Below are 23,301 nucleotides of genomic sequence, written 5' to 3' on the forward strand. Positions count from 1 at the left end.
CCTCAGAAGGCCATAAACATTTTGAATTGAATTCCTTATATTCTTAATCCTAAAAAAATGATTTGGAGATGACATTAAGATATTTAAAAATGGTGATTTCTGAACTTAAAGTGTCGTAGCATGCTTGACTCAATGTTTCCAAGTTGATTTCTTTTATCAGAGTGATTTGGCTATAAAATACAAACAGATAGCCATCCATTAATTACCAATATGTCAATTTATAGATCTACTTCTTACCTTTTGAAATTTGGAAAAATCAACTTTTGTCTTTATATATTGGAAATTCCTACTGGTCAGTATACTTAGGATTAATAGTTCAGTGTTGGTTAATTTGTAATGATGACTCTCAAGATTTTGTTAGTACATCAGAATCATCAAACATAGAGTAACATTCAAAATGGCCTTAGGAAAAAAAAAATGGCCTTAGGGTTAAGTGCATTTTGATCTACTTAAACTCTTTGAAATCTGTATTTATGGCACAAATTCTATCTTATCACTAGACATATTTATAGGTTAAACTTAAGAACTTTGTTTCTTTTTTTTAAGATTTTATTTATTTATTCATGACAGACAAAGAGAGAGAGAGAAAGAGAGAGAGAGAGAGAGAGGCAGAGACACAGGCAGAGAGAGAAGCAGGCTACATGCAGGGAGCCCAATGTGGGACTCGATCCCAGGACCCCGGGATCACACCCTGAGCTGAAGGTGGTGCTGAACAGTTGAGCCACCGGGATCCCAAGAACTTTGTTTCTGGACCTGGAAATAATACAGAAATATCAATTCAACTGGGAATTCTAAGTAGACTTTGAACGCTAATAAAAGCTGTGGTTATTGTGCAAATGAATGGAAGTTTATGTTTAAGGATGACTAAACGTTTATCAACAGTAATAATTACTGAATACTGTGGGTTAGTAGAAAGATCACAGGCTAAGAATTAGAAGGTGTAGGTTTTAAACACTATGTATCTTCACAACTTTGGGGAAATCACTTAACCTCCCTGCCTTCAACTTCATTATCTGTAAAAAAAAAAGGGGGGGGGGAGGTGTACTAGATGATTGCCTTTAGCTTTTAATATTTTATGTTTTTCTTTTAATATGCAATGTATACTGTGGTTTATTTTTTTAAGATTTGTTTACTTTAGAGAGAGTAAGAGAGCATAAGCAGAGAGTCGTCTAACCCACATGACCCTGAGATCATGACCTGAGCTGAAGCCAAGAGTCAGATGCTTAACCAACTGCACCGCCCAGGCACCTGTACTGTGTGTTTTTAATAAAGAAATAAATTAGCCAACATATGGAAAACTGGGAGTAGCTTATAGCAAATTTATTTTTTATTAACATTAGCTGCCCCAAAGTCATTTTTAATCTTAAGTAAGACACTGTAAAAGAATCACTGTTTAAAACATAAGGACCAGGGCACCTGGCTGGCTCAGTTGGTGGAGCATGTAACTCCTGATCTCAGGGTCATTAGTTCAAGCCCCATGTTGGGCATAGAGCTTACTTTAAAAAACAAATAAAATATAAAAATTTAAGAAAGCTTGATAAAGGACAAATCTCAGAGAGTAAACTCCAAGTATATAATTCATTATTATTATTATTTCTGAGATTGAAGTACACTATTGTGTATAGGCCATTATGACTATAGCAAACTAATTTGACAATTGGTATGTAAACAGGCCAGTTTTGAGCTAATTTGCTAATAATCTTGCATCATTAATATATATTATGCCAAATGCTATTTTCAGTCTTGATATAGGTTAATAACTTCAGTTATAAACACAGTTATCTATTTATGTTATATGCTATTACAGAAAATGTCCATTAACTGGCTAAAATTCATTAATAATCCTTTAATCAGTGTTTGTGCATTTGTTGACAATCTGCTTAGATTCTCTAATGGCCTGTTCCTTATTTAACTATTAATCACAAAAATACTTAGCACCACAAAAAATATTTAAAAATGTTCCAATTATGATAAGCACTGAGATCAACAAATATTGTTGGATGTGTAAACAGCCATCAGTAAAGACAGCTTGTGTACAATTCTAAAAAGGCAGTGTTTATAGACGTTAACCTGTTGGTGGACTTTGGTCATGGCATGTTCACTCAAGCTACAATAGTATCTGTGAGGGAAACTCCCCCAGGAGCAAATGTAGCAGCATCAATTTCAGCTGATTAGATTGCTGCCTTAAATATGCACCAGCAAGTAACAGTTTAAGAAGACAGCTGACATGCTACAGGATCTAGAGATCAGACACAATGAAGAATGTATTCAGACTTAAGCAATGGGAAGTCAAATGACGCTCAAGCTCTGTCAAGCCACAAAACTGACATGATTGTTGAGGTAAAGAAGACATGCTGTGACCCATACTATGACATGAGGCTTTGTTGGAGAAAGAAAATGTGGCTTTCTATGAAAGTAGAAAAAAGGGAAACTTTAATTATACTTACTGTGATGAATAGCTAAATATAGAAATATCTCTAGGGTTAGTCTAAATTCAAGAAAGCACTTATTATTACTCACATGGCCTTTTGTATGTTATTTTCAAAGTGTTGTTAGGCACTAACATGTGAATACTATGGCTCTCATTACAGCAAGAAAAAGAGCCTCTCAGGATGGTGGAGGCACACAAGTAGGGACCGGTGTTAAACCATATGTGTCTGACAACCTGACAATAACAACAGGAGTTACCAGACTCAATCATCATAAAGAATAAGTAAATTTACCAATAACTCAGAGGTAGGTATAATCTATGCCAGCGTAATCCATTTTATGCCATTTTTGTTTTTCTGATGTTTTCTTGGTTCTTCTCTCCCCTCTGCATGGTAGCTTCATGCAGGTATTGAGGTGTTGCCCTAGAATTAAACATCCTATCTACCACTGAGAGAATATAAAGGTAGATAAAGTATTACTTCCAGGACTTCCATCTAGATGATCAAGGAATAACTTGTTCAGAAGCCATGAGAAAACCTTTTCTTTCCCCCATCTAATTGATCTAGTTGATATCCTGTGACTAGTCTGGAGCCAAGTATAGCAAGGAAGATGAGATGGCCTTAAATGAATCAAGCCCTCCTTTGGGGCTAGAAGTGTGGACAGTTGCTGTCAGTACAAGGGCACCATGTGTGAGAACAGTGGATATCTGAACAAAATCAAGGTTCTATTAGGAGAGCAGAAGAAAGAGAAGAATGGATGACCAGACACTAGTTTAGGGTCTGTCTTTACTAACTGTATGAGATCGGGCAAGCCAGATAGCCACTTTAAGCTTTATTTTCCTTATCTGAATAATAGAGGTTACTCACCTATCAGATAGCCATTTTCTCATTCATTAGTAAAAATATTGCCTTTCTGTTCTGATAGGAAAATTGTCAGCTTAAGTCTATATTTTTGAGTCTACTCTATCTCTAAGGCTTTTGGGAAATCCCCTTAAAAGGTGAACTGACAAGTGATGTGTGACTTTCTTGACTTTCTCTGTTTTATCTTGCTCCCTACCTTGAATCAGGTTGTAATTATTAGAGCCCAAGCAGCCATTTTGGGTCAGGAAGGGATTTGAGAATGGAGACCATGTGTTGGGGTGGTGGGACAGAAAGATAGGACACTGGGTCCTTCATGACCGTAGAATTGCCAGTTCAGCCCTGGACTTCCTACCTAGAGTCTTCTTTAAAGTGTAGGAAAAATTCACTTATAGATTTTTTAGGCTACTCTTATTTGAAATATTTGTTGCTAGTGATAGAACACATTACTCAAGTGATCATCTCCGATCATTAGTGTATAATAATTTTCGTAGACATCACTATGGCAAGTCATGGCCACTCAAATGGATGACCTGTCAAAGCTTCCATATGTCCGTGCAAAAAAATTGTTCCCTTCCAATGGAATAAAATTATAATCAAATTAAATTTTCATGCTTTTTATTCATTTCACAGATGAGTAGTTGAAAAATCAGAGCATGCACAAAAGACTGAATTTACAGAAAAAAATGAGTAGAATTTCTTTTTCATATTGCTTCACTCTGCAACAATCTGCATCAGAATTCATGATTCATTTAATACTTCAGCACTGATTTTTCATGGAAAATTGCATCATTTTGCAGACGAGTACTTCTGTGCTATTGTAAAACTAAGTGAACAATTCTTAAAATATCTTAAGTCATATTAAATTTGAACTCCTTTTAAAGTATGTCTGGAACTACTCAATGATGGCAGAAATGACTAAACACTTTGATTAGAAATGGTCTGTGTTTATGCCAGGGGTTATTTGTGAAACTTTTTTTTTCTGGAAAAAAATTACATTAAGAGATATTTGCATTTGGTTTCTTTTAAACATCTAAATAGATAGTATCACAAGGGAGTATGACTTATACTTTCCTTCGTGTCTCCCAGAGATAATGATATTCACTTTTGCTTGCTCTTTCTCCCAACTTTTAATCTGTACTCTGTACTATGATGTCACTACCTATAGTTCCTTTGGTTTTGGACAATCTCCTCTCATTTTTCAGTGAGCAAGCTTGCATACTTCTTTTTGTTTCTATAATTTCTCTCTTGATTTTGTAGTTCACATTACCTTAAATGAAATCATCATTCTTTAGCCCCTTTGAGGTTCCTTTTCACCATCCTTCCAGCCACGCTCAATTCCTAGCCCATATTTTTAAATGAATAAATTATTTAACGATCCCTTTTTTTTTTTTTATTTAAGATGGTGGCCTGAGTAAATGGAGTGGGAGAGAGCTTGGGGCTGGTGAGGAAGCCAAAGAAGGGCTGAGGATTGTAGAATTTAGCCCTTGATTTTAGTTTTAGAACATTGTATGCACTTTAGATTTTTATTTAGACACATCATCGGGCTCCGGATCTCATTTATTTAACCATTTATAAAACCTTTATGTACTCAATGGCCTGCTAGTTATTAGGAATAAACAGATAAAATCTCTGCCTTCCAGGAGCTTACTATCTAGTGGAGGAGGCAGAGAAGTACACTGAAAATTACAGTACACTCTGTTGGGTGCTATTGGAAAGCTCTAGGGGAATCAGGGATTGCCTAAAACAATCAGTAGTGTTAATGGCTTTCATTTCATGAGCTGGCCTGGAAATAAAGTAGGGATTGATCAGCTAGGCAGGAATGACCAGACAATACTTAGACGTCCCTTTTATCTGCTGAAGACATTTGCCTTAAACTTGGTGTGATTCTTAGAATGGCCAGGTCAACTCCCCCACCCCCACCCCGTGCACCCCACCCCCCCCAAGAAGCCAAGAGTCACTGTCCTTGGTGCTGGAGCAGATATTTCTGTATGAGTAGATTGTAAATACTGTTCTGGTTTCTAAAATTAGGGGGTGGGGGCAGAAATGAAGATATTTATCTAGAGGGCAGGCTGGGCAAAGGGTAGGTGGGCTCCATTCTGACTGGTAGAGAAGGAAGTGTTCATGAGCAGTCATCAGTGAGAGACAACACAGGTCCTAGATTGCCTAATTCCTTCTGTGATTCATTGGCTCCAAGAAAGTCTCAGCACACTAGTGTGGGGGAAGCACAGTGAGAGTAGGTGCTCTCTGCCCCCATGTCCTGATGCAACAAATGCCATGGATATGTGTAGGCAGCCAGGGTGTGGGTGTCTAGAAACACAGTGCAGCAGCTGTTCCTGGGTCACCTTTCCCAGCAGTTATTGTCAGGGTTGTGGCCAAGACTACATTTACAAATGCACCGCTTCTGGGAACATACTTGAACATGAGGTTTTTTCCTATATCTTAGTCATATAATGTCTACATTTTTCTGTCCCAAAGGGCTTGTGTCCGTTTCTTTTTTAAAGACCAGGGTGGAGACAGCACACTGTGGTAGAAAGCCAGACAGAACTGGCTTATGTATTTATTTATTTATTTGGCCAGATACATGACTTTAGGGAAATTAATTCTCTATGCGTTGGCTTGTTAATCTATAAAATGGGGTAAGAAACTTAACTTACAGAACTATAGTGAGGTTTTACGGGCATAACACATGTAAAGTTCCAGCACAGTTTTTGACAAAGAGTAGGTGCCTCATAAATGGTAGTCATTTAAGTTAAATATCACTATTTGCAGTAAGATTTTTTTTTTCTCTTGGGGATGAGTGTGTGGGCAGAGAAGCAGAAGATAATTGTCTTTTGATAGGAGCCAATACAGTCTCACTATAGGAAGGCCCAGAGCACCCTCATTTCTCCTTTATTCCTGCTGAGAAAGGGGCTGTATGGTTAAGTGTATGGCAGTTAAGAATGAGGCTTTGACAACTATGAGGCTGAATTTCCTATCCAGGAGTACAGAATTAGTTCACCATGCCTACTCCTAAATTCATGCCTCACTATCTCCTAAATTCATGCTTCATTTTCATTATTGGTTCACAGAAAATCCTTCCTTTATTTATACTATATTTCAATATTTTCTCCTATCTCCCTCTAAGCCTGATCTATCTATCCTCCTTCACTGAAAGGACTCATCCTTGTTTATTTTATGAATATCTATTTTGCTATTCACATGCTTACTTACAGGTATGTATATAAATAAAAATATTGTGTGTTTTAAGGAACAGAAATGGCATTTTGTCAGAACTATCATTTTGTTTCTTAATTTAAAGTTCAGAACTATGTTTTGAACTTTGTTCTCATTTCAACATGCAGACCTAGTTCATTCTATCAGGTATCTGCCTAGGTTTCCTTCTTAGACATCCACTGTATTTTTACTTGTGAAATCCCTTGGTGTTGAATCTTATTCTTTACTGTTTCAAACCATACTCCAATTCATATTAATTTATATGCTTCCCTGTGCATTTGTTCCTGTGGTAGGAACTCCATCCAGGAGTAGGATTACGGAGTTGTCAAGTACAAGCACGCTTTGTGGGCTTGATTGCTTTAAGGAATGGCTACTATAATTTGCCTTTTCACCAGTAGCACAAAAGAGGTTCTGTTTTCACACATCCTCATCAACACTTGATATTACCTGCTTTTCTGTTTTTTTTTTTGCCAATATAACACATGCAACATGGTATGTTTCTACTGTTTTATTTGAATGTCTCTGTTTACTGGTGAAGTTGAACATCTCTTTACATGGTTATTAAGTAATTGTGTTTTCTATGAATTGCTTTTACTATTTGACCACCTTCCTATTTGCTTACCTTTCTTTGCATTGCAGAGTTCTTTGTATATTTTAGGTATTGTCAGTCATGGACATTATAAACATCTTCTCCCAAGTAGCTGCATATCTGTTAATTTTGTCTTTAGTATCTCTTTAAAAACAAAAGACTTTTGGATGATGTAGTTGACCTTGGCAAAATTTTCAGGTTGGGCTATAGCTGGAATATAACAGATATAAAATTTTGCACAAATCTAACTGTACAGCTTAATGGTTTATTACTAAGTGAACACTCATGTGTTCACTTTCAAGACATGAACTAGAGCATTAAGAATATGTGTCTCCCTTTTGCTTTCTTCTCTTAACTAACCTCTCTTTCTTTCCTAAACTTAACTGCCTTAGTCATCTATTTCTGCATAACGAATTATCCCAAACCTAGTGAGTTAAAACAATAAACATTTATTATCCCACAGTTCCTGAGTGTTAGAACCCTAGAAGCAGCTTAGCTTGGTGATTTGAGCTCAGACTCTCATTAGATTGCAGTCAAGATGTGGTCAAGGGCTGTAGTCATCGGAAGGCTTTTTTAAGACTGGAGGATCTTCTTCGGAGAAGGCTCATTCATGTGACTTGATTGGAGACCTTAGTCCTCTTGGCTGTTGTAAGAGGCCTCATGCTCTCACCATGTGGGCCTTTCCCTGGAGCTCCTCAGAATGTGTTAGCTAGCTTTCCCAGAGTGGAGGTGGTGGATGGAAGGAGACAGGGAGGGAGGAAGATTTATAGCGCCTTTTTCTGATGTAGTTTCTAAAGTCACACATTGTCATTTTCACTATATCTTATTTGTTAGAAGCTGGCCTCTTAAGTCCAGCCCACACTTAAAGGAAAGATATTAGACTCCACTTTTTTTTTTAAAGATTTTATTTATTTATTTGACAGAGAGAGAGAGAGAGAGAGAGCGAGCACAAGCAAGGAGGAATGGCAGGCAGAGGGAGAGAGAGAGGCACTCTCCTAGCCCAGGACCCTGGGATCATGCCCGGAGCTGAAGGCAGACGCTTAACCAATTGAGCCACCAAGATGCCCTTAGACTCCACTTCTTAAAGGGAGCAATATCAAAAAAAATTGTGGACATACTTTTTTAAACCATCACTTAAATTATCTTTACTTCTAACCTCTCTGAGTTTTTCTTCTCAGTGAACTTTAAAGAAATAGAATATATTCTTTTGTATCTGGCTTCTTTCACTCAGAATTACATTTGTGGGATTTCTTTTTGAGCTTAGCAGCATGCTATTTATTTTAATTTCTGGATAGCAGTCCAATATATCACAGTTGACATATTATTCATGGACAGGGGTTGATTTCAGTTTGGAGCTATTACAAATAATATTGCATAAATATTCTGGACATAACTTTTGGTACATATATGCCCACATTTCTGATGGATATGTATTTTAGAGTGAACTGCTGGGTCATAGAGCATGCATATATGCAATTTTGGTAAATGATGCCAGAGAGTTTTCTAAAGAAGTTGTATCAATTTACATTCCCAGCAGCACTGTATGAGAGTTCCATTTACTCTACATTTTTGTTAGCACTAGGTATTATCAGTCTTTTTTATTTTAGCTATTCTAGTAAATGTATAACAGCATCTTGTTTAGGTTTAATTTGTATTTTTCTGTTTTCTAATGAGATTGAACTCCTTTACATTTCATTGACCATTTGGATAACTTTTCTTATAAATTGTCTCGAGTATTTTGCTTATTTTTTCTATTGAGTTATCTTATTTCTTATTGATTTATGGGAATTCTTTATAAATTTTCATTTCATGAGTTACAAATATCTTTTCCCACCTTTATACCCTGCTTTTTTCATTCTCTTAATGGTATCTTTTAATGAAGTTTTTTATTTTTAAAATTTTATTTATTTATTCATGAGAGACAGAGAGAGAGGCAGAGAAATAGGCAGAGGGAGAAGGAGGCTCCCCGTGGGAACTCAATGTGGGACTCAATCCCAGGACTCTGGGATCATGACCTGAGCCAAAGGCAGATGCTCAACTACTGAGCCACCCAGGCGCCCGAGATTTTTGACTTTACTATAATTCAATTCATTAATCTTTTCCTTTATTAGCGGTTTTTTAGAACTATTTAATCTTTCTCTCTAATATGAAGACATGAGTCTATATTATCTTCATTAAGTTGTAATGTTTTATCTTCTACAGATAGATCCTCAATCCATTTGGCATTAATTGTTGTGTAAGGTGAAGTAGAAGTCATTTAATTTTTTAAAAACACTCAAATAACCAATTGAGTCAGCATTGAAAGACGGCCTTTCCCCACTACTCTGCAGTACCACCTGAAACACTCCACAAGTCCATGTGATTGTCAGTCTGTTCCTAGACTCTGTTCATTTCATTCATTTGTCTATCCCCACATCAACCCTGTTTTCTATTTTAAAAAATATCTTGATATGTCTTGAATTTATTCAAATTCTTCCACTTTCCTTATTATTTAAGATTTTTGCCTATTCTTGACCCTTTGCATTTTCTTTATTGATTTTGGATTGGATAGGATTTTCATCTTGTCCATTTCCATAGAAAAATCTACTTGGATTTCAACTTGGATTGTATTGAATATTTAGGTCAATTTAGGGGAGGATCAATTTTATTTATATGGAGATTTTCACTTACTTAGGTTTCTTTTATTTATCTCAACAATTTTTTAGAATTTTCTGGTAGAGATCTTGTGCATCTTTTGTTAAATTTATTCTGGCAATTGATATTTTTAATACTATTATGAAAATATTATTTTTAATTATTTGTTTATATATAAAAATACTATTATTGATTTTTTTAAATTTATTTTTTATTGATTTTTTAAAATATTGACTTGGTATCCAGTAACTTTGCTAAATTAAATGAGTAATTCTAAAAGTTTATATTTATAGTCTGTGAATTGTCTACAACCACATGTCATGTGCAAATAATGACAGTTTCATTTTTCTTTTCTAAGCTCATACTTTCTTGTCTTGCATTACTATGACTTCTGGTACAATGTTCTATTGAAGGGATGGTAGCACATATCCTTGTTCTATTTCCAAACTCAGGATTTAAAATCTGTCCTTACTCGTTTATACTTACCTTCAAATTTAGATATTTAATCCTAAGAAGGGCTGTTTTTAAAAAAATATGTAAAGTAAGAGATGGGGATTCCTCTCAATTTTTTCGACATATTGATATTTTTTCCCAGTATCGTTTTCTAAATAATATATTCTTTTAATGTTGTTTTGGTTTGTAACTTTGATTATAGACTAGATTAAAGAATGATGATCACTTATATTAGTGTGAGAGTGATAGATTTGGTGAGAAATGGCCAGGTTCTGAATGTTTTTTGAAAGGCCCTTTTCTAATTTAAATGTCCATACAACCTACAGATACAAAAAAGAGTGCGCATACTCAGCGTGGCATAAAAGTGATGATGTTTTGTAATTGTTTTGCTTGACCTGTGAGTACATCATTCTTATCATAGATAGTCTTTACAAGGAAGGGCAGCTGTTCACTATAAATCTTGACATCAAAGGTCAAGGCAATGATGGATCACCTTTTGACACTACTATATGAAGTTGCTCGTGTGGTATATGGCCTGTTGGAAAAGAATAGCAGAGGAAAGGGTAATCTCTCAATGCTGAGTCAATTGGTTGTCTGAATGCAGGAATGCAGATAACTGCACAGCCCACTTCCTCACTTAATTCATATACATTATATGATTACTGTTTATTGTCTCTCTCCCCAAACTGCAATCTGTGCCCGACAGGGGCAAGGATATTTTTGTGTGTTCACTGACATCCCAACAGGGAAGCAGATGAATGCCTGACTTATTGTGGTGCTCAGTATATATCTGCTGTATGAATGTATCAGCTTAATTAGTGAGGAAATGGCATTATCATTCTTGTTAAGATTCAGGGCCTACCCAGTCTCTCCAGGACAGTCTCCAGTAGTGGGACATACAGTCCCTGCTTCCACAGTATACCTTCTGAGAACTACTCCCATGCTGTCCTTTCTCCTGACTGGAGGAAGCAGACCTAGTTTTCTTAGGAGCTGACAGGCGGTTGGAACCACTCCATACCTTCTTTGCCATCTGTAAGTGTGAAATCCTGCTTGGAATGAGAAAAAAACTTCACTCTTTTCTGGTTGGGAGCCCCACTTCCTTTTGGGATCCCTTTGGGACAAGGCAGATTGGAAGGTAGAGTTAAAGCTTGGTTAGGTTTTACCTGTGCTAACCAGTCTATGTTCCCTGAATTAATGCCTACTATTTAAAGGAAGAAGAACCCACGTTTAACTCCACCCCTGAAATTAGAAAGTTAGTCCTTAATTGGGGAAATACAATCAGGTAATGATTCAGAAATAGTTCTCACAATTTATTGAGAAGATTTAACGCAGTGGAGTATAACAGCTTTATTTTTTCCAATTACCATTTTAATCTATGCTCTGATAAGTCCTCCATTTCCTGTTTCTTAGCAGCACCTTCAGCTGATTCCATAACTTTCTTGTCACTTTTGCTAATTAAGAGTCCAGTTCAATTTCAAAGTCTATTAAAGCTCACCCATTCTCCTCCCTGCAGCTCGGGCCTGAGCAGGACCTCTAGATGGGGAAGGCAGAGGAGATGAGAGGCACACATCCTGCTGTCTCCTTTTCTAGGGCTCCATCTTCTGGGGTAGTAGGAGGCTGGAAGAAGAGATGGTGTAGGCGGGGTCACATTATATATCTGGCCATATGTATGTGGCAGGAAGATGTCCCTGGCCAAGCTTTGTTTTGATCTGGTTTTGCTTGGTGCTGGTTGCCCTTGCTGATGGGGTGTTGTTGTATAGAAAACACAAGATTTCTTTGAGGGTGGTGTCAAATTTTGTCTGATTCCCTCCCCACCTCACCCTTGATACCGAGGATCCCTCAGGGAGAGATAGTTGTGTGTCTTTGGCCTGGCCAGTGGTCCCTATCTTCACCCTCCTCTCCCAGTGGCTATATCACCTCAACTGGTCCAGTGGCTGCTCTGGCAACCCTATAACTCCTCCTTCTGCTACAATGTCTATACTTCTCTGCATGGTGGCATCAAAACTATCTTAACCTCTGAGAGTCCTGGGGGACTGAGCTGAGGCTGTCCCAACTATCATTTTCTTACATGGCATGATGCATTATAGTTCCTTCTCATTCTGATATGTGGCCCAAACTGGACAGTTTAGAGGGTCAGAGCTGCAGGGAAGCAAGTGGTCAAGCATATCAACACCTTCTGGTGTCTGAAATTCCCACTGTTAGAGTTAAGACTTTAGGTTAAAATAACATGTAAAGCCATTATTAAAATGCAAGTATGTCCCAAGAGAAGTCATGACTATTGGCACACCTGCATAGAAGGGTATCAGAAAAGCTCATTCTGAAAGGATGAGAATTTCTTCAATAAGTCTGGTATATGAAATGTGAAAGGGAACTAGCTTATCTATTTCCTACTATATTATACTCATTTTTAAAATCCCTGTTTTATTTAACCATCCTGGCATCAACTTCAAGTTCACATCATTGTTCTCACCTCACAATAATCTGCAAAGGGCACACAGTTAGTAGGTGGCCGGGGCAAGGTGGGAGTATTCTTGTTCAATATATTTGCTATCCTTTGTTGGGGATGGGTTAAATGCCCCTGCCCTGCTGGTGTTAGACTTGGCGTATGACTAGTTTGGTCAGTACAATATGAATGGAGGGGATGAGAGCAGGAACTTAAAAAGCCAGCATATGATTTCATTGTATCTCCTCCTTCTTCCACAAGGTCAGTTTCCCAGAGAGAGGCTGCTTCTTCAGCCTAGGTCTTGAGATAAAGAACTCAAGAAATGCAACAGAACTGCAGCTGACCTACAAATGATATGTAGACTGAGAGAAATAAACCTTTGTTATTGCAAGCCACCAACGTTCTGGATTTGTTTGTTGCTTCGCCACAACTTAGCCTGAGCTGATTACTACAGTGACTAAAAGAGGACCTGACTTCAAAGCCCATGCTTTGTCTCTCATAGCACACCACCTCCCAGCAGGAAGGACACAGAGCCTTAGCCACCACAGATGTGCAACAGGCAGCACCTCCTCATCCCTCCTTCACCTCCTTCTGCAAATGCCCATCGGAAGCTTGGGAAAGTTCCAGGAAGGTGCAGCCCCATCCATCCCCAGAGGAGCCCTGCCTAGGCAGGAATGCAATGTAAGCACAGAGCAGATCTGATTCCCCAGTTTCATACTGGCCTCCCCCTTTCTTGGAGGCACTAAAGTGGGGGATGAAAGGACAAGTGACAGCGAGGAGTTCCATGCTGCCCTTCCAGATGCTCTCTGGCTCAGGTAGCAGAACCTGGTACAATCTGGTGGACAGACAAGCACTGACTGGTGTGATGTACCAGCTTTCTGGTCCCAGCTTTCGCTTCACCCTGGGGGTAACTGGAAAGTCCTTCTTCCTATATTGGATGTGGACACTCTTCTGTAGGAAAGGGGAAGGTACAAGGGCCTCTCATTCAAAACAAATAGGTAGTCTAATGAAAACCAGGCTGGGCAAAATGAGGCAAAATGAAATTTTGTTATTTAGATCGACTAATTACATTGGGCTAGTGGGGAGAACCAAACAGATAAACAAACAAACCAACCTGTGTATGGAGGTCGGCTCATCCAAAAAGTGGTCTGACGCTTTTGGTCCCCCCTTAAACAGCTGCGGTATTTTTCTTCCAGAAATTTAAACTGAGGAAATGATGGTTAACAATTTTCTCAACAGACTGAGTCCACTGTTACACTGTGACCATGGTTTCCATTTTTGGGCAAAAGGAGATCTGTGTGGTCAATTTGCAGCCCACCAGCTTCATCATTTGTTTTGCTTTTAAACGATCTTTGAGCTACTACGTAATCTCCTCCAAGTGACTAATCATACAGAGGAGCTGATTGGCACTTGAGTTTATTGGGTCTCTTCCTTTTCCTGGAATTCAGAGCACCAAAAAATACCATTTTTACAGTGTATTCTTTTGAGATACCCACAAGACAGGCATTTTGAAGGAAACTTAATACTGATTTATGAACAATTTTAAAAATGCAAGAAGATACCAAAATTCCAGTTGTTCCACAATATGTATATTTGCTCCTGACATATTTACCAGTGGAGCTTTCCCTCTTTGCATGCTTCCTTGTCTCACATTTGAGGAAGCAAAAACATCTGCTTAGTTCTGGTGCTCTCAAGATCCCTGATGGCTACAGCAGACTCGGCCACTTGACCACTCCAATGGTCCGACTTTTGTTTCAGTTTTTCATCTTACTTCTCCACAGTAATAATACCAGCTTTTGAAAAAGCCTTCCCTGCTCCTACAGTGCTTTCATACGCATTGCTTAATCCAGCCCTTCCAGTTCCTGAGTGGGTTGAACAGAATTTTATTAGGAGCTCCTGTACATAGCAGGTCTTATACAACTTTCACCATCGTATTGTGTGGAAAAGGGAGGTTAGGGGGTACGTCACTTTGGTGTAATTTTGGGTCATGTGCTCTTTTGTCTATTGAAAAGGTACAGAGAATGAGAAAGAAAGACGAGAAGGAGAAATTGGATAAGAAGAAGCAAGGAAGATGTATCAGGGTTTTAAAATAACAGATAAATTGGGCAGCCCGGGTGGCTCAGCAGTTTAGCGCCGCCTTCAGCCTAGAGTGTGATCCTGGAGACCCGGGATCGAGTCCCCATCAGGCTCCCTGCATGAGGCCTGCTTCTCCCTCTGCCTGTGTCTCTGCCTCTCTCTGTCTCTCTGTGTCTCTCATGAATAAATAAATAGAATCTTTAAAAAAATAAAATAAAATAACAGGTAAAGCACCTAACCAACTGGAAATTTCAGTTGGCTGGATTAAGTGCCCGATTTACCTGTTATTTTAACACCCTGACACATCTTCCTTCCTTGCTTCTTCTTATCCAGTTTCTCCTTCTCGTCTTTCTTTCTTTCTTTCTTTCTTTCTTTCTTTCTTTCTTTCTTTCTTTCTTTCTTTCTTTCTTTCTTTCTTTCCATCAAGCAGATATAGTGGTTTTCTTTTCTGATCCACAACAAGCCCTGAGAAGGCCTGGGCTCCTCGTAGCGGCACTCACTTCAATATTTGCTGCCTGAGGTGATTATGAAGGGTGATTTACGATGCCATCTCCTGGATGGAGGAGTTCTTGTATTTTTTTATGTATGAGTCCCATTCACCTGTTCTTGTCACAAAGTAACTGGTAACAAAACTTTCCAACAATCTAATTTTCTCCTCCCTAGACAACTTCAAATAGCATTAGGGATTATATTTTTCCACTGAATTGATTGAATTCATGAGTTGCCTTGGTATGGCATGGAAACATGCATATTACATTATAATTTAGGGGACTAATAGTTTTCCCAAACCGAGTGCAGACAGACCCTTGCCCACTGCTTGGCACAGTAACCTATGACCAAGTCTCACTGTTGTTTTCTTCCTCCCTCATAGATTCCTGATTCTCTTTACCTTTTTTTAGGTAGGAGACTGTGCTTGGGAATCTCTAGAAAGTCTCACCCATGCCCTTCTTTGACATCAGCTTTGACATTTAATTGTGTGCTGTCTTTCCTATTGTTTCTTGTCTTTTCCTCAAGCATACATGGTTTAGCTCATTGACTCAACTGAAAACTCCTCAAGGATAGTGTTGTGGACTGAATTGTGCCCCTCAAAACTCATATGCTTAAACCTTTAAAATGGGACTGTATTTGGAAAGAGGGCCTTTAAAAGAGGTAATGAAGTTAAAATGAAGCTGTTAGGTTGGGCTTTCCTCCAATCTGTGTCCTTATGAGAAGAGGAGATTCGGACAAGGAAAATAAAATAAAAGGTTGTTTCGATGAACAACCTCGAAAAAGGGCTGCGTGGGGACATGACAAAAAGGCCAAGGAGAGAGGCCTCAGAGGAAACTAAACCTTCCGACACCTTGGTCTTCCAGACTTCTAGAACTGTGGGGAAAATAGATTGCTGTTGCTTAAGCCACCTAGCCGGTGGCATTTTGTTATGGAGGCCCCAGCAAACTATGGATAGTGACCTCTCGTCTGACATACCTGTGTCATTGTGCCACACAAAATACTCCGCACACAATTTAGGTAGCATTTCAAAATGCTAGTTGTATTTATTTTGGTTTTTATTCTTTATGTGTTTTTTAAAAATCCATCCATGAAACATATTTAATATAATTTTCTTCATAGGCAGTTATTTTGGCTTGTCGGCAAATGGCTCTCTATCTTTATTAACAAAGACTTAATCATCTGTTTGAAAAGATAATATAAGCCCAAGGTAAGTATTTAAACAGTATGAAAGATTATATGGTGAAAGGTAAATCTCCCTCACATCTCAGTCTCTCAATTCTCTTCCCCAGAGGCAGCCATTATTACCAGTGTGCTGTCTGTCTTTCAGATAAATCTTTGCCTAAAAACTCATGTGCACACATGTGTGTATAAAATATACACATCTATATTATAGATATGTAGCATATGTACTTATGCAAAGACATGCTTTAAGAAAATCTCCCTATATACAGATATATGTATAAATATGCAGGTATAAATATATATCCTCCTCTGACTTTCTTTTTTGTTTTGTTTTCATCAAATGATGGTATAATGCACATGTTTCTACTGTTTCTTTACAGTCAGATGTTTATTTAAAAATAAAAATATGGAATGTGGGAAGCTCAGGTGGCTCAGCGGTTTAGCACCACCTTCAGCCCAGGGTGTGATCCTGGAGACCTGGGATCAAGTCCCACATCGGGCTCCCTGCATGGAGCCTGCTTCTCCCTCTGCCTGTGTCTCTGCCTCTCTCTCTCCGTGTCTCTCATGAATCAATCAATCAATCAATCAATCTTTAAAAAAATGTGGAATGTTTCACAAATTTGTATGTCATCCTTGCTCAGGAGCCATTCTAATCTTCTTTGTATTGTTCCAATTTTAGCATACGTGATGCTGAAGTGAGCATCACATGGGTCTACATTTTTTTCCCCTTAAGATTTATTTATTTATTTATTTATTTATTTATTTATTTATTTATTTATTTATGAGACATTGAGGACATGAGTGGGGAGGGGGAGGGGCAGAGGGAGAGCGAGAGAGTGAGAAAGAGAGAGAGAATCTCTAGCTGGAGCCCAATGGGGGGCTCAATCTCACAACTCTGAGATCATAACCTAAGTCAAAACCAAGAGTCTGACACAACTGACTGAATCCCACCCCAGGAACCCACACATGTCTCTGTTTTTTAAAGAAAATTAACTTAGCAATAAATCTTGGGAATTGCTGCATATGGACATACAAATCCATCTCATCCCTTGTAACTTACTTTGTTGCATTTATTTTAAATACATTGTCCTCCCTTGTTTCTCCCACCCTAACCAACACACTTTCACACAGATATCCTCATGGAGCAGAAATAGGAAATATAATTGTAAAGAGACTCATCTTGCTGTCGTTTCCTGATAGTTATATTTGAGTGAAGGGTTTAAGCAGGCACTAAAGCCATAGACATTAAACAGAAGGGTGGGCTTTAAACAGGTGATGAGGCTAGCCCCAGGTGTTTCTAGTCAGTACAAGAATTTCAGATACTACTAGCAACCATATTTATAGCCCAGGTTCCCTCTGACTATTGTGCCATTAACATTGCACCAAGAAATAATAATAATTTTAAAAAGAACATACATAAATCCAACACACTAGAAAACCAACATGTTTTTTCCTGTTTCCCATTAGCACTTGTTCATCTGTATACATACTCCGATAGTTTTAATTACAAATCAGAGCAATTATGTATTCTGCTCCTGCCTCTTAAAATGAATCATAAACACTGCTGTTTGCTACTATGTTTACATGATAATAATAATTTTATATGGTTGCATAATAGTCCATCCAGTTGATGTATTGTTTCCTTTAATTTAAGAAAAGGGGAAACTGTATTATCTGGAACTATAATTAAATAAAACCTAAAAGAGCATCAATCTGACACATATTAATAGTAAACATAAGTGTTATTGAGCTACAAGGCAATTGACCATAAAATAGAGAATAGCTCACATAAATTAGAATTAATATTCTTTGAAATCAAAACTTCCTTGGGGAAAAGTGTAAAGAAGGAAACTGTTCAGGTGCCCTCCTAAAAAGGAATAGATCTTTCTACTTTTTTAAGGGTTGGTTTCAGGAAATGAGCCTGCAAATTCTTTTTTCCCTTAGTGCAGCAGGACCTCTACTTGCACAGAGGTGGAGGGAGTAACTTAGTATGCCTTAACCAGGTTAGGTTAAATCAGAATGATTTCCTAACAACTACCCATAAAGTATGAGTAACCAACGACCTTCTTTAATTAATTAACTTAATTAACAGGTATTTATCAAGTACCAGTTATATGCCGGATGTGAGATATGTAGGAAAGAAGAGAATCTCTACTCCTCTAATGTTAGTCTAGACAAGGTATAGAACAACAATCGAAGAAATGATGAAATAATTACAAGTTTTAGAAAGTGCTAAAAAAAGAACAAACAGGGCACTATCACAGATAGAGAGGAAGGTGGAGCATCCTTTGGATAGGTGACGAGAGAGGGCTTCTCTGCAGAAGTCACATGGACACTGAAACTTGAAGGAGAGTCAGCCACACAAGGAGCAGGGGGAAAGAGGGAGCAGAGAGGGCAAAGACTCTAAGGCATGGTCGCACTTGGTATGCTAACTCAGCCAGTGGGACTTGGTGCACCGTCACGAATCATGCCCAGGACCCCATGGCCTGAGCTTAGATTTCATTCTAAGAACAACTGGAAAATAGGTATGAACTTTAAGTGGGTGAATGGCATAATTCACATCATGTTTTGAAAAGAACTTTTGGCCGCTGTGTAGAAACTCGATTGCAAGGGGGTCAGAAATGGAAGGAGAGAAAGGAAATAGGAGATTGTTGGTGTTCTCTCCACGAGAGGTGATGGTGGCTGGAACCTCAGCTAAAATGATGGAGAAGAATGAAGGAGAAGGATGACGCCATTGATGACACCAGGGTTTGGGGGAAGCACCAAATTTAGAAGTGGAAAGCAGGAGTCAAGAGTCCTCTTTGGATATTTAAGTGGGAGATGCCTTATGAGGCATCCAAGTGGAGTTGTCAGAGAGGCATGAGTCTGAGGTCAATTTAGGAGTTGTCAGCAGCCTGATGATTGTTTAAAGTCAGAAGTCTAGATGAGACTCTGAAGGAGGGTGTGCAGTTGGCAAAGAGAAGGGGCCCAGGACTGAACCTGTAACCTTCCTCCATGTCTAATAATGTTGGGAAGCTAATCCCCCACCTGGTGGAACGTCAAGCTCTCTGGAGACTCATAATGTGTTCATAATCAACGGACCCCTCACTGGTCAGGGAAATTCTCCAGGGAAATATTTTTCTTTCAGATCTTTTAGTTTCCTTTCTGCAATCTCTTCTAGCTCCAGTACCCCCCGGACCTTAGGAACTCTCCTACGAGGAAAAGGCAGGCAGGGCAAGTGAGGGTGAGGTTTCCCATGTAGACTTGCCTTGAAGGGTTGTACACTAGCACGTCTGCACAGCTGCCAGAGTATTTTGGCATTTGTTTCTCTGTTTTCATGGATGTAAGTAACTATTGTGGGTTTTTCCTGTGAGCCAGAACCCCGAAAGCTCTTACCTCCATGCCTACTAGGAGCTCTTGGGTTAGGATGCAGGCTCTATAATAAGCCTGTAACGTAAGGAGTGGGAAGGTGGCTTTGAAAGTGGGAAGGTGGCTTTGAAAGTCCCGATTTACAAATAAGGACTCACCCACTAACCCTCAGGAAATGAAAAGTGTTTCAAGTTTCATTTACCAACCACTCAACTTCTTTGATCAAGGGGAGCCCATTAACCTTTATTTAGTCCAAGAGATGACTGACTCACTTTGGCTCCTAAGAAAAGACCAATCCAATGTTTAAAATCTATCATTGGGGAAAAATAATGGAGACTATTTCCAGGCCCTGAAGCATGAGAAATCCCCTACTTGCCCCTGGCCTGAAGAATTGGTAGATTCTGTTATCCAGGGTCACCTTCAGTTTGAGACACTGATTCTGTAGAAGCTCTGAGTCTGCTGTGTTGTGAATGACCATAAAAAAGAGGCAAGGGGCCCTATAAATTAGAGACATGGGTTGTGTATTGGCATATGGAAACCCAAATCCTACATAAAAGACATCCTCCCTGTGGCTGAATAACAATAGATTGACGTGTGCCGAATAATTGATAAAGCTTGCTCTTCCATAAAGACTGGTTTTAAAAATGAGAACCAGAGGATGTGATGAATTCAGTGAGAAAGACACTGTTTAATCTTTTCTGAGAAACGTCTGATGAGACAAATACACATTGTTTTCTGATTCTATCCCTTCTCTGCCTGACATTTTACACCTGATTTATGGGAAGAGGTGTCTCAGGGCCTGTTTGTGATTTCAGTGAATTCAGGCACATACTCTTCCTTCTAGAATGTCAAGATTCATAGATCTTTGGGGCCAGCAGGAGCTTTAGAGATAATTCAGTGCATCTCTCTTAGTTTCTGAAAACAAAACTGGAATGATAAGGGGCTTGACCAAAATTACTCAGTGATTAGAGGTGGGCCCAGTCTCCAGGGCTCATGACAGACAACATGCTTTTCTTGCCCTTTGAACTCAAGCTTGGGGAGAACTGCTCCTGATATGACATGGGTAGGATTTTATTTTCCTTGTTAATTATGCATTTTATACAAGTTTGAATATTACCCTTTTAAATTTTTTGGAACTTAAGAAAAAGAAAAAAAAATCCTGCATGTGATCACTCTTAGCATTTTAATGGGTGTCTTCCCAGGTTTTTTCCCCCTCTGTATATTTTTAAATAATAATTATTTATTTATTTTTTAATTTTTATTTATTTATGATAGTCACACAGAGAGAGAGAGGCAGAGACATAGGCAGAGGGAGAAGCAGGCTCCATGCACCTGGAGCCCGATGTGGGATTCGATCCCGGGTCTCCAGGATCGCGCACTGGGCCAAAGGCAGGCGCTAAACCACTGCGCCACCCAGGGATCCCTTAAATAATTATTATTTAGTATATACATTGTTTTCTTTTCTTTGGTTGCTATAGTGTAATCATTTCTAATGGACACATTATATTCAGGCAAATGGATGTGCTACAATCCATTGAATGTTTCTATGGATGTTGAACATTTAGGATCATTCCACTTTTTGCTACTGTATGTGACATATTATACGATATACAAACATCTTATGGCAGATAGCTTTTCTGATAGATTATTCCCTTAACATGGAACTCCAGAAGTAGAATTGGAAAGCTATGGATGTTGCTACTTAAATAACAGGGTTAGCCCAATTAACTCTTGCTTTATGACATCAAGCACTATTATTAAAAATATTGGCTAAATTCCTCATTTCAGTAGATGTGATTTCTGAATGCATTGCCTAGTTATGTCCTTTCTCCATTTACTTACCAGTGTTAGGTTTTTATTGATTTTTTTTATCAGCGTTGGAATATGAGAAGGCAGTAAGTGTTTGCCTGTCACATTGAGCAATAATTCCCTCCAGTCCATGTTTTACTGCATATTTTGAAATAGAGAGTAGAAGCTGGGTTAATAAATATATCGTCTCCTGCTGCGTCTTCTCTATTTAAAAGGTGCTCAGAAGGTGGGGCAGAGGGACTGAAGAGGTGGGGAGGGAAAGAGGAGAATTCTAAGGCAAGGAATCTTGGATTCTAAGAAACGTCAGGCAATCTGGTTATCGCGTTTAAACAGATCGCATGGGTTGTTCAATGCGAAAAGCAGAAATGCGTTGACCACATTTCAGGCCCTGTGAAGCTGAAAAGGTCAAGCAGTCCCCTGGTACGCAATGAAAAACAAATTCTACTTATCCACTCAGAGAGGTAGGTTTCAATGAAAAGCCACACAGAGTGGCTGAGTAGTTTTTAAATATATTCCACTTGTTAATGGGAAGTGAAAATACTCATTAGTGACCCTTAAATCCTTGGTGCATCAGCACTGTCCATAGAAAGCAAACATATACCACCCGGCTTACACTGAAAGGAGAAAAAAAGACTCACATTATTCCCCCCCCCCCCCCCGCCTTTTGTGGTCAGATATGCTTTTCATGTTTTAAAAAACATATCAAAAAATGATATCATCCCTTTGTCCCTCTGGGTCTGTTGCCACATTTGTAAACTTTAATATTTTTCTGGTTAATATTTTATAAAGCAGACAGGCTCATAAAATGCAAGCTGTCAGGAGCCTTCAAGATAACATCAACCCTCCTCTAGTCACCTAAACTGGAAGCTTAAGCCACATGGCTGGAAATAAAAAGAATTCTAATTTCCCAAGATAGTTGGATCTATTCTGATTTACAAGAGAAAGAAAGAAAGAAAAGAAAGAAAGAAAGACAGACAGAAAGAAAGAAAGAAAGAAAGAAAGAAAGAAAGAAAGAAAGAAAGAAACATGCAAACTATCTCCCCTACTGGAATAAAGCTGCTTGAGGTCAGGGACCCAGAATGGACATGTCAAAGTGTCCCCAGGACCCAGGGCAGCACGAGGAGACAGCTCTGAACATGTTTGAACGGCAAATAAACAATTGGAAGAGCGCTGCCCTGGAGGGTGGATCCCTCCGGTGTGTGTTCCTGGTCCGCTCTCCACCCTCTACCGGCTTCTCTACCCCGTAGGCTGACCTGCACAGGCCACATCAATGAACTCCCTGCATCGCTGGCTTTCCAGGTGAGTCACCTGGTGAATCCCAGAAGCAATCTTGGGGGGCGGGCGGGTGGAGCAGAGTGAGGTCAGGGTATTTATTCTCTCCACTTCCTCCCTCTGAGAGTGCTTTCCACTGGGTACTTGCCTGAGGTCACAGCACCTGGCAGTTGACTTTCTCCACCCAACTCTTTCTTTCCAGGGTCCAGGGACACTGTGACTCTCATCCCTTCAGCCTGGGAGTTCTGTGGTTTTCTTTGTGCTTCCTTCCGTATACCCTGCTCACAGCTTCATAAATGTCCCATGATCAAGCTTTCCCTGAACTCGCCTCAATTCTACGACCCAGCAATTGCACTGTTGGGGATTTACCCCAAAGATACAAATGCAATGAAATGCCGGGACACCTGCACCCCGATGTTTATAGCAGCAATGGCCACGATAGCCAAACTGTGGAAGGAGCCTCGGTGTCCAACGAAAGATGAATGGATAAAGAAGATGTGGTT

At 39.0% G+C, this 23,301-nt stretch overlaps 1 long non-coding RNA gene and 1 other non-coding gene across 6 annotated transcripts in view; one reads left to right on the plus strand and one right to left on the minus strand.

Annotated features, from left to right (window-relative positions):
* LOC140622300 (uncharacterized) overlaps nt 1-23,301 on the plus strand; it is a 79,946-nt gene that overhangs the window by 6,691 nt on the left and 49,954 nt on the right. The window contains exons 2-3 of one of the 5 annotated variants that reach the window (XR_012022072.1): nt 2,592-2,736; nt 12,884-13,303. This is a non-coding gene — a long non-coding RNA (uncharacterized lncRNA). Of the gene's footprint in view, nt 1-2,591; nt 2,737-12,883; nt 13,304-22,504; nt 22,826-23,301 lie in introns of those variants that run through there. The other 4 variants (XR_012022071.1, XR_012022073.1, XR_012022074.1 and 1 more) reach the window with 4 other exon arrangements.
* LOC140622490 (U6 spliceosomal RNA) lies at nt 16,966-17,075 on the minus strand. The gene has a single exon (XR_012022249.1). It is a non-coding gene; the product is annotated as a U6 spliceosomal RNA (small nuclear RNA).

The sequence above is a fragment of the Canis lupus genome, chromosome 31 (assembly GCF_048164855.1).
Source record: "Canis lupus baileyi chromosome 31, mCanLup2.hap1, whole genome shotgun sequence".
NCBI classification, from domain to species: domain Eukaryota; kingdom Metazoa; phylum Chordata; class Mammalia; order Carnivora; family Canidae; genus Canis; species Canis lupus.